Raw genomic sequence first — 9728 nt, 5'->3', positions numbered from 1 at the left:
TGCAATGGGAGGGGTGCAGCTGTGGGCAGAAAGGGCAAGCGGCCCACTGGAAGGTGGAGTAAAGGGCAAAGCCACAGGAGGTGCCTGTGGGACTCATCTGCTGGACCTTGAAGGGCCCTCACCAGTAAGATGGCAAACTTCCGGCTTCTCTTCGGGGTCCTCGGTTCCCACCAGCGCCACCTGAAGCCCAATCACCTCTCGCCCCCTTCCCAATCCCACCACCTAGCCAACAGCCACCAGCCCTGTAGAAGTGACACCTCAATCAATTCATGCCCCTTCCTATATAACCCAGCACCTTTCCCTAATAAAGCGGAATTCTCCGGTGAATTGCTGCTGTGTGTCGCTCCTTTCCTTTCATTGGTGCCGAAACCCGGGAGACGGGACACCCCAACTGGGCCCCGTCTTCCTCCCGACACCAGCAGCAGCTTGCCCTCGTCCTCTTTTTCCGGCGCTGGCTCATCACACTCACCACTCCTCTCTGGCCTTTAGGTAAGTTTTCCCCCTGGAGTGGGCCACTCTTCCCCAAGCTATCGCAGTGCCATTGACCATGATCGTCCGGCAAGGCCCTGACGCTCGGGGATGAGGAGGGAACTCTCCCCGCCTCAGGCCTTCACGGCTGCGGTGGACCCTCAGGCCCCTCCTCCAACAGACATAAACGAGGTGACTCCTTTGTGGATGAGAACGCTCCCTTCCCCACCCCCCCTCCTTCTGTTCTGTCCGCCGAAATCTGTTCTGTCTGCCGAAAAATCCTAGTGCTAAACACCTTGTGACTCCGGCAAACTGCCTTCTTAGGGAAGTCTGGGTGGCGACCCACACTTCCTAAGAAATTCCGACTCGTATACGAGTTTCCGCAGACCACCAAGGATCATCGGGGACGGACTTTGTCTCCTTGCGGTCTGCTTCCAGTCCAAGGATCTCCGTTCGTCTTCCCCTGTTTGTTTCCTTCGCTGTCCTTTAGCCATGGGAGCCTCCTCATCCCTCCCTGAAAGTTCACCTCTTGAATGCCTGCTTAAGCATCTGGCTACCCTCTCCCTGACGCCTGATATAAAACCAAAACTTCTCCATAAATATTGCTCCCAAGATTGGCCGACATACCCCCTAGACAATAACAACCAATGGCCCGCAGGGGGAACTCTTGATCCTAACATCACTCGTGATCTTTTTAACTACTGCCAGCACCTGAAAAAATGGAAGGAGATTCCCTTTATCGAAGCTTTCCACCTCCTCCTCCCCCCACCCGCTCCCAAGTTCTCCTAGCCTGCAAGCTGTCTCCCTCCCCTCCCCACACTCCCAGTCCCTCTTTGATTACCTTTGACCCGGCTGACAAGCCTCAGCCATACAGGCTTCCCCCTTTGGCCCCTCCCCCTCCTACAACCCCTCCACCCCCACCGCTGCCGCTGCCTGTTTCCCCGCGGAAGCCTCCCATCCTCTCCCTTCCCCTTCTTCTCCTACAACAGCCCCTCCCCTTCCTCTACCACCGCCACCGCCACTGCCTCCACCCCCGCAGAAGCCTCCCATCCTCTCCCTTCCCCCTCCTCCGCTCCCTCCACCACCATCTCCTCCCCCAACTCACCCCCTCCTCCTCTGTCCCCCTCACCTCCCCCCCTCCCGCAGATTGAGCCTGAGCCTTTCAGCCCCCCTCTAACTAAGTTCCAGGAGCCTCCTCCATCTTTGCCCCCTCAGACTCGGTCCCGAGGGCCTCCCAAAATTATCACCCCCCTCCGGGAAGTAGCAGGATCCGAAGGCATCATGCGCGTTCACGTCCCTTTCTCCTTAGGAGATTTAGCCCAACTAAAGAAACGCCTAGGTTCCTTTTCCACTGATCCCACGACATACATCAGGGAGTTTCAATGGACCCTCCAGTCTTACAGCCTCACACATCATGACATTTTCATGCTCCTGGCCAATACTCAACTCCCTGAAGAGCGCAGACAAGTTTGGGACTTCGCCCAAATGCATGCTACCGAAACCAACAGGACTGACCCCACCTATTCCCCTGGCCCCACTGATGTCCCCGAACAAGACCCACACTGGGATTATAACACTGCCGTGGGTCTCCGCTCTCGAGATATTTTTGCCTCCTGTTTAATAGCAGGTTTGAAAAAGGCAGCTTGTAAAGTAGTCAATTTTCAAAAGCTCCAAGACATAATTCAAAAGAGAGACAAAACCCCCTCCGAGTTCTTAGACTCACTCAAGCCCTATTATAGTATACCAGCCTTGACCCAGAAACACCTGAAGGAAGACATGTCCTTTTGACATACTTCCTAGCTCAAAGCTACCCTGACATTAAAGCTAAATTCAAAAAGTTAGAACAGGGCCCCACTACCCCACAGACTGAGATCCTAACAGTGGCCTTTAAAGTCTTCCATAACCGGGAGGAGGAGAAAGAATGCCGTAAACAAAAGGCTGATCAGGCCAATTTCCAGATGTTGGCCCAGCTGATAAAATCACAACCTGGGCGCCCCTCTACAAACAAGCCCCCACCAGGAGCTTGTTTCAAGTGCGGAAAAGAGGGACATTGGTCAAGGGCGTGCCCCTCCCCCAGATGTCCTACTATCCCATGCCCCAGATGCCACAAAAAGGGCCACTGGGGGGTGGGGTCTGATTGCCCAATCACCTGAAGGGGAGGCTGGATGAACAACCCCCATCCTAAGCCTGCTGTAGTGGGGCTGGCAGAAGAAGATTGACGGGGCCCGGGGGCTTCTCACCCGACCATTTCCATCACCAAACAGGAGCCCAGGGTTACTCTAACAGTAGACGGTCGCACCATCTCCTTCCTCCTAGATACAGGAGCCACCTTCTCAGTCTTGCGAGAATACCGGGGCCCTACCATGCCAGCCATTACTCCTATAGTCGGGGTAAGAGGTAAACAGATTTTCCCATTAAACCCCACCCCCCCTTTTATGCACAATCCAAGACAATCCCATACCTTTCTCCCACTACTTCCTGGTTATGCCCCAGTGTCCCATTCCTTTACTAGGACGGGACATCCTTTCTCTCCTCCACGTTTCCATAACTATATCCACTCCCACAGCCCCCAGTACTCCCTTTCTGATGGCCCTCATAGCCGACGACCCCCCTCTACCCAATGAAAGCTCTGGTTCCACCCTCATACACCCTGTAAATCCCAAAGTTTGGGAAATTACAAGCCCCTCCGTGGCTCTATGTCCTCCTGCCTCTATCAAATTACGTGACCCCTCTCAGTATATCTGTCAGGCCCAATACCCCCTAACCACTTCAGCCCTCATAGGCCTCCAACCCATCATTCAAGATCTCTTAAACAAAAATTACCTCAGACCCACTCACTCCCCATTTAATACCCCCATATTAGCTGTTAAAAAAACCAACAGATCTTTCCACCTTGTCCAAGACCTTCGCCTCATCAACATGGCTGTTGTCCCTATCCATCCCTTAGTTCCAAATCCGTACACCCTTTAATCGCAGATCCCTGCCTCGGCCTCCCACTTCTCAGTCCTAGATCTCAAAGACGCATTTTTCCTATCCCTCTGGACCCCTCCTCTCAAGATTTTCTCGCCTTCACCTAGATGGACCCATACACAAGACATTCTGAACAACTCACTTGAACAGTTTTGCCACAAAGCTTCTGAGATAGTCCCCATATTTTTAGACAGGTCCTAGCTCAGGACCTCAAACAGTTTCATCATAATCACTCCGAGTCCACCTTATTACAATATGTGGACAATCTTCTACTCTGTAGTCCCTCGTGGGAACAGTCTCAACTTGACACTGCCTCCCTACTTAACCTTCTAGCTTCCAGAGGTTACCGAGTATCCCCCGTCAAAGCTCAAATCTCTTCCCCTCCTATCACTTACCTCAGATTCCTTCTATCTCAACAAAGAAAGTTCATTACCTTAGACAGAAAACGGCTCCTCTCTGACCTGCCCGTTCCCAAAACCAAGACAGAAATCCTTTCCTTTCTAGGCCTGGCTGGGTATTTTAGAGCATGGATCCCTAACTTCTCCCTGTTGTCAAGACCCTTATACGACCTCAGCAAGGGCCCCCCTGAAGAACCATTATCATCCTCATCCCGACACTCCTTCATTAAGCTCCGTCAAGCCCTTGTGGAAGCTCCAGTTCTCCATCTCCCTGATTTGTCAAAACTCTTCTCATTATACATTCATGAGAGGTCCAGTCAAGCTCTAGGAGTCCTAGGCCAATATTATGGCACATCCTTTGCCCCAGTAGCTTATCTCTCCAAGCAATTAGACCCCACAGTTTGGGGATGGGGCCCCTGCCTACGAGCATTAGCCATTAGACAGCTCTTGCAGAAGGCAGCTCATAGACTGACATTCAGGGCGCCCCTTACCATTCTGTCCCCACATCACCTAAAAGATCTCTTAACCTACAAAAGTTTACAGACTCTCCCTCCCTCCAGACTCCTGACCTTACTGTCCTCTTTCCTCCAAAATCCTGTTCACCCGCTTTGCCATCCATACCCGAATCATGACTTTTTCCTCCTTTACTGCTCTCTCGCTTTTTCCCCTCATTCCTATTGTCTTCCCCGCCACCCCAGCCTCTTCATCTTCTTATCCCCGTCCCTCTTCCCATTTCTTCTACTCTTCATTACAGCTCATTCAGGACACCACCATCTTTCTCAACCACACCCTTAACACCGCCAATTGTTTCTTGTGTGCATCACTACAGCGCCCACTGCTGGCCGCCGTGCCCCTTAATATTTCCAACTACTCCTTCCATGCAGAAAGACAACCCCTCTGCCCCCTGGCAGACATACCCCTATGGGAACCAGAATACATGGATAATCTCACCATCCACCACTGTGTAGGCCCAACTCTACCCCCCTCCAGTGCACTTCACTGCCTCTCTATCTACACCCCTACCTCCGGCTCTAAGACTTTTACACAACCGGGACACTTCTTTTGGTGTAATGGCAGTCTTTTCAACTCACTGCCTCTCAACTCCGATACACGCTGCATTCTCGTCACCCTAATCCCACAGCTTACACCTTACAGCATGGCAGAATTTCTTGAGCTCCAACCTCCCTTGCCCTTGCGCACAAAAAGAGCTGCTTTCCTTCCCATCATGGTCGGTATCTCTTTGATCACCTCAGCCATTGGGGCAGGGTTTTTGGGAGAAGCCTTGGGCCACTCTCTACGGGCAGTTAGAGATCTTAACGCCAAACTTGAGGGAGCCCTGACATCCACTGCCGATTCCCTAGCCTCTCTCCAAAGACAGGTCACTTCGCTAGCTAAGGTCACCCTTCAAAACCGGCTGGCCCTAGATCTGCTTACAGCCAAGAAGGGCGGCACCTGCGTCTTCCTCCGGGAAGAGTGCTGCTATTACATCAACAAATCCGGCATTGTAGAAACTGACATCACCAAACTCACTGACCTTGCCTCCAGCCTCCACTCTGCTTCCAATTCCAACCCATTCTCTTCAATACTAACAAACCCCCTCCTCACCTGGCTCTGGCCAATTGCAGGCCCCATAATAATCATTCTTCTTGCCTGTCTCTTCTTACCCTGTATAATAAAGTTCATCAAATCCCAAGTCGGAAAAATCTCTAATCAAGCTTTCAACCAGCTTTTACTCAGGAACTACCAGCTTCTGGCCACAGAAGATCCCTCACCCTCACGTGACCTCCTCACCACACGCTGAGATGGACCCCTCTCTCCACTGGAAACTGTTCCTGGAAACAATGGCTGCAGATACCTGGCTCCTGACACCCATATCCTCTTGGCACCATTGGAATCAACAGGTCCTCGACCTATGGTTACAGGAAACTTTCATTGATTTCCAACCTGAAGAAGTCCACATCTACCCGTCCTTATTGTAGGGAGTCCTATCAACCCTTTCCTCCCGATCCTCAAGCCCTCACTCCCTTCTCCGCCATTCAGCAGGAAGCAGTCAGAGAGAAAGCAACGTCCACAACCCCATAGAGGAGAAAGGGGGGAATGAAGGGCCCCCACCAGTAAGATGGCGAACTTCCGGCTTCTCTTCGGGGTCCTCGGTTCCCGCCGGCGCTACCTGAAGCCCAATCACCTCTCGCCCCCCTCCCAATCCCAGCACCTAGCCAACAGCCACCAGCCCCATAGAAGTGACACCTCAATCAATTCATGCCCCTTCCTATATAACCCAGCACCTTTCCCTAATAAAGCGGAATTCTCCGGTGAATTGCTGCTGTGTGTCGCTCCTTTCCTTTCAGACCTCATGCATCATACCCCAGTGGTGGTCTTCTGCAGGCTGGCAGCTCCACCCCACAGCTCTGGTTGGGCCTGGAGGGAAAGCCATGCTTGGCTATGTGAGAATGGCAGAGCATGTATGGGACTGGAAGGGGTGGTGGTGTGGAGAGAGAGGGACACGGACAGTCTGGGTAGTGATTGGTAGCACTGGCTTTACAACAAGGCAGAAGTGGATTTGAATCTTGGCCCCAGGACTTCCTTGCTGTGTGACAGTAGCTTGAACTCTGAAGGTCAATTTCTTGATCTTTAATATAGTAATAATAATTTGTACTGTAGATAAAAGCTTAGGGACTCTTGTGCCTCACAATATATTATATGACTTTGAAATCAATGCCTTGGACTCAGACTTAGAGGCCATGGCTTAAGAAAATCTGAATCCTTCTCCAGAAGAGGCACTCCTGTCCTGTGGACTGCCCTGCCGCAGCTTCTGCCAGGCACCACAGATGCTTCTGTGCCTGTGTCAGCCCACACTCACAGCTCAGGCCTTTCAGCCCTTCCACTCAAACCCACTCCCAGCAAGCATCTGCAAGTCTGGTGTGCTTTACGGACAGTCTGGGAACACTGAGCAGGCAGTCTCTTGTCTTTTTCCTGGTTCTTCTGCCTCACATCTCTTCGCTTCTGTCCTCTGAGATTGTTCAGAGTTCCAAATCCTTCCCCATGTATTTGTGGAGCAATTTGGCTCCCTGACTTCCTGCTCTCCATATTGCAAACCTAAACTTTAAAAATTGTTGAACAGACAGATTTCACCAGATCTCAATGTCTTTGAAATAGTCAATGGAATAGCAAATAACAAGTCCACTACAAATTGTGCCCATTTTGTGGCATTTTCATGCATCCTGAGCAAGAAGCAGTAATACCATCACCGCAGTGATTAGCACATAGTGACCTATAGCTATGACCATTTGAAAAAGCTGGGGGTGTGTATCTGAGACTCCAACAAAGGATACTCACATATTGGTGCACCCAAGAACAAATACTGGGGTCTATACATCCTGTTTTATTTCCACAGGCATTTTTGTGTCTTGCTGACACTCAAGGGAGCCCTGTGGGGTGAGCAGGGGCAGCCTTCAACATGCCCTTTGTACAGAAAGACAAAGGGCCTGCCCCATGTCCACTGACTAGGAAGTGACAAGCATAAAACTGTCACTAGATGGGTTGTCACCTGCTGGGTGTCTATCCCAATATCCATTCCCCTGGTTTTCTGTAATTATTCTCTCAATTGTTAGCTGGGGAATGCACTACTCAGAAGAAAGGCACCCTTTTCCAGCCTTCCTTGCAGATAGATGCAACCATTTGATGCAGCTTTGTTCATCGGGATAAAAGTGGCGATGTTGGTGGCAGCTTCCAGGAAACTTAAAGACAGCTGGTGCCCACTCTTTACCCCCTTCATCCTTATGCCTTCCTCTGGCCTGCTATCTGTTATTTGGATGTGGCCCACACCCAGAGATGGAGGAGCTGAGGGCCAGAAGGAACCTAAGTCCCAGACTGGTTTCCTCTGCATTTTTCTGGGTGAGAGAAATAAGCATTTCTGTTGTTTAAGCCACCACTACTTTGGGTTCCTGTTCTCATGGCTGAACCACCTCCTATCTGAGGTGGCGTATTTCTTGGCTCCAAGCACAGCACACCCTATCCCTGACTGCCCACAGGGTGGTGGGCTCACTGAGGGACACTGGGCCGCTGTGCACTGATAACAAGGATGGCGAAGTCAGAATGGTCAGGGTGGCATTCTGAACGTGGCCTGCATTGCCCTCTGCTTGACTTGCACAGGGCCTGTAAAGAAGCAGGCACCCTTTCATTTCCAGGAAGTGCTGGTCCCTGGGCCAGAGTTTGAGGTTTGTCTTGAGTGCCCTCCTGCCCACCTCCTCTTTCTGCACTCTTCCCCCTGCCTCCTCACACTTTGCTGCTGGCCTGACACCCCCCAACCTCCAGCATACGAGGTACCACTACTGACAGGCTCACTTTCTCCTTGCTTCTATCAAGGCCTGCTCTTAGGACAGGATCTCTTTGCCTATCATTCTCACAGTGGTCAGAACTTCAGCCCATGAACCCTATTAGTGAAGCATTATGCTTCTGTGGGATATTGAAGTATTCTGGAGTGACTTTCCTTTCATGTCTTAACTGTTCATTATGCAGCTGGTCACCCATACTCTCTGAAGAGAAATGGGCCTGCAGCCCAGAGGGGTAAAGATTACAAAGGGGTGGAATTTGGTAGGTGGAACCTGGGCTTCGGCACTAGCAGCCCTGAGTTCCAGGTTCTGGATTTTGGGTGTTGAGAAGCCTCAGGTACTTTGTAGTAGGTAGGATTTTGGGAAGCAGACATGGAAATAGAGTTTGACCTTTATAAAGGATGTTTACTGTGGATGAGTGTGTGTGAATGGAGGAAGAGGGAATAAAATCAGGAGGGGAGAAGTTATCAGCAGTCCCCATGGGGAGGATATACAACCCATCAGAGTTGTCCTATGGGCCAGAATACCTGGGCCTTTATATCCCACCACTGTCAGCTGTTGTGCATGGGTTGCCCAGGAAGGAAAGGGCGTGCCCTTGGGTGAGCAGCTCTCCACAACTGGGCACACATGGAGCGGACAGCTGGAGGCAACAAGTCCGTCCCTGAAGTGGGGTCAGGACAGTGCATTGGCTCTGGGCTCGGCCATTTGACTTGTTTTGGCCAATACAACATCGGCAAATGTAATGCAAGCAGAGGCGTGGTAGGATTTGCAGGGGTTTGCTGGGTTTTGCCCTAGGATTTGCTGGGGTTTGGACTCAACTCTGAGGATGAAACAGCAGTTAGAAAAAGAGGCCCCACCCTCCCAGGTAACCCTCCTGCTGAATGGAACAGAGATGAAGCCAGCAGAGCCTCCCAGCTATCCTACAGAACCACAGAACTTAACAAATTGTTGTTATTTTTATTTTAATTGAGATGAAATACACATAACACAAAATTAACCATTTTAAAGTATATTAGTGGCTATTAGAATAGTCACAGTGTTGTGCAACCACCACCTCTAGTTAGCTCCAAAGCATTTCCATCACCCCAAAAGCAACTCCTGTATCCTTTAAGCAGGCACTCCCTATTGCCCTCTCTCTCTAGCTCCTGGCAACCACCTATTGGTTTTCTGTCTCTATGGAGACAGATCTTTCATGACTGGCTTCTTCTATAGCATAATGTTTTTGATATCCATCCATGTTGTGGCAAATACTGGTACTTCATTCTTTTTTATGCAAACAAATAGTTATATGTGGATGTTCATAGCAGTGCTATTCATGATGGCTGAAAGGTGAAAACAACCTAAATGTCTATCAACAGATGAATGGATGAATTGTAGTATAAAAATACAAAGGAATATTATTCAGCCATAAATGACTTATTTTAAGCCATTAGGTTTTGGGCTGCTTTGTTACTGTAGTAATAGAAAACTGATAGGGTTTTGTAAAGTAGTTGGAGTAATAACAAGAGCTATCAATTCTTGCACAGTTTCTACATGTCATGTACATGTGAAGTGCTATGTA

General features: G+C 50.3%; 1 long non-coding RNA gene across 2 annotated transcripts in view; it reads left to right on the top strand.

Moving 5' to 3' along the window:
- The window catches only part of LOC118967829 (uncharacterized), a 351145-nt gene that overhangs the window by 310486 nt on the left and 30931 nt on the right, over window positions 1-9728 (top strand). The window lies entirely within an intron of this gene.

The sequence above is a fragment of the Manis javanica genome, chromosome 2, assembly GCF_040802235.1.
Source record: "Manis javanica isolate MJ-LG chromosome 2, MJ_LKY, whole genome shotgun sequence".
In the NCBI taxonomy this organism is placed as follows: Eukaryota; Metazoa; Chordata; class Mammalia; order Pholidota; family Manidae; genus Manis; species Manis javanica.
Note: the sequence above shows the minus strand (reverse complement) of the source record. Positions and strands in the feature narration are given on the sequence as shown.